The sequence below is a fragment of the Mastomys coucha genome, unplaced genomic scaffold, assembly GCF_008632895.1.
Source record: "Mastomys coucha isolate ucsf_1 unplaced genomic scaffold, UCSF_Mcou_1 pScaffold21, whole genome shotgun sequence".
Taxonomy (NCBI): Eukaryota; Metazoa; Chordata; class Mammalia; order Rodentia; family Muridae; genus Mastomys; species Mastomys coucha.
Window position 1 is genome coordinate 37,664,662 of NW_022196904.1, and position 1,905 is coordinate 37,666,566.

Consider the following 1,905-nt stretch of genomic DNA (forward strand, 5'->3'; position numbering starts at 1 on the left):
ATGAGCCACTGTCCACAGAGGAACCTGATGCAAACATTTACCAAGTGGATCCCAATGGTGAAAGCCAGTTACCCCCATTGACAATGCCCCTAGACAGCAGGAAGTAGCCTACAAGACACGACGCCCTCATTTCCTTTTCATCATCGGCTTCCCCTTCCCTTTTTCTTTCCTTCTCTTTATAATATAAAAAAGGGAGGTATGTTAGCATCCAGAACCTGCGGCAGATATATGTGCGGGTCCACAGACCTGTCATCAAGACAACGGCCACCATATTCCCAGAATCCATTGGGTTCAGCTCCCACCTTTACCTGGACTGCTACGTCACGACATATATATATATATATATATATATATATATATATATATATATATATATATATATATATATATATATATATATATATATATATATATATATATATATATATATGTACTTTCCTCTTTCTTCTCTCTCTCCCCCCTCTTTCTACGCCGCTATCCCCCTACTCCCTCTCAATTAAACCTCTTGCACGTGGAACTGTCTGGGCTTGGTGATACCTGCAGACACATCCCGCCGACACCCAAACACATCACCCCCTGCCCCCCCAGGAATGGGGGCTGAAGAGATATCTCAGCTGTTAAAGACTAGGCTCAAAACCAAAAATATGAGTTTGGTTCCCAGCCTCTTTCGCTGGGCTGGATGGGGAGCTACAGCCCAGTGTCAATCTAGCTGATCTCCCCAGGGGTGGGAGTTTGGGGAGAGGGTCTTGTGCCCCAGAGTCCCAGCCTCTCGGGGACCGGGCATTTTGTGTCATCCCTTCTGCCATCCCAGTTTGGCTCTCTTTTAGGGGAGGGGCGTCGCAGACACCACCAGCTGCACCCTCTGAGCCAGCAGGATTTGTAGGGCGAGGGGGGAGCCATGCGTGAGGTCCCAGAGCTGGGGGTGGGGCTGCTGAGGGCCCTGTGCTGGGGCCTGGTGTACAGGGAAGACACATGGGCCAGATGACCAGGGCTGGGTGCCACTGGAGTGGACAGGGCAGAGCTGTGAGGCATGGGGGGCAGCAGACCTACTCCTGCCAGGGAGCTGATGGAACCCTAGGTGCTGGGTGTCAGGGAACTAAGCCTGGTGCGTGCAGCAGCGTGTACTCCACAAGTGGTTTGGAACCACTGCAGATCTCTAAGGCTCCTTACTGTGGGTAGAAGCAGCAGCCACAGTAGGAGTAGGCTGAGTGCTGGCTGTCCACTACTCTCTCCAGTCTCGACCTGGGTCTGTGCTAGCCCTGGCCTATTCGGTACTGCCTGGCTAGGCTGGGATTCAATGTCTAGAGCAAGGGTAGGGCTCTGGGCACCAGTTGCCCATGGGGATGGAGCTTGGAGGAGCAGAAGAACAGGAGGTGACAGCTGGGCCACCCTAACTGAGCCATTTCTTCCCCAACCATCTCCAGTGTCTAGCCTGTGAACATTGTGGGATGGGAGATGGAGTGGTCAGCTGTTGAAAGCACCTGGCTACCCCTTTCTTCCCTCTCCTGTGCTGTCTCAACATAGGGGTGCCCCGTTCCACCTCATACCTCTCCTCACCCTCCCTGGGGAGACCTACATAAACCTTGAACTTTTCAGAGGTTCAGAGTCTCCAATGCCTCATCCTCCCCATCACTTCCACCTTGCCCCTGGACACCCACTTGCCTGTTGTCTCAGTGTAGCAGGGCATAAGCTGTCACCCTTTCAGAGTCAGTCCAGGCAAGTGGATCACTGCTCCAGTCCCAGCTGCAGGTGGCAAGAAGCAGGAGCAGGGCCAAGGGGCTAAGGCAACCACATCTGCACAGCCCCTGGCAGGAGAGGCAGCAGCAGATACCTAGGAGACACTCATGCTCGCCACCCTCCTCCTGGTATGGCATCCAGCGCCTGTCCCGCGCTATCTCCTGCCGG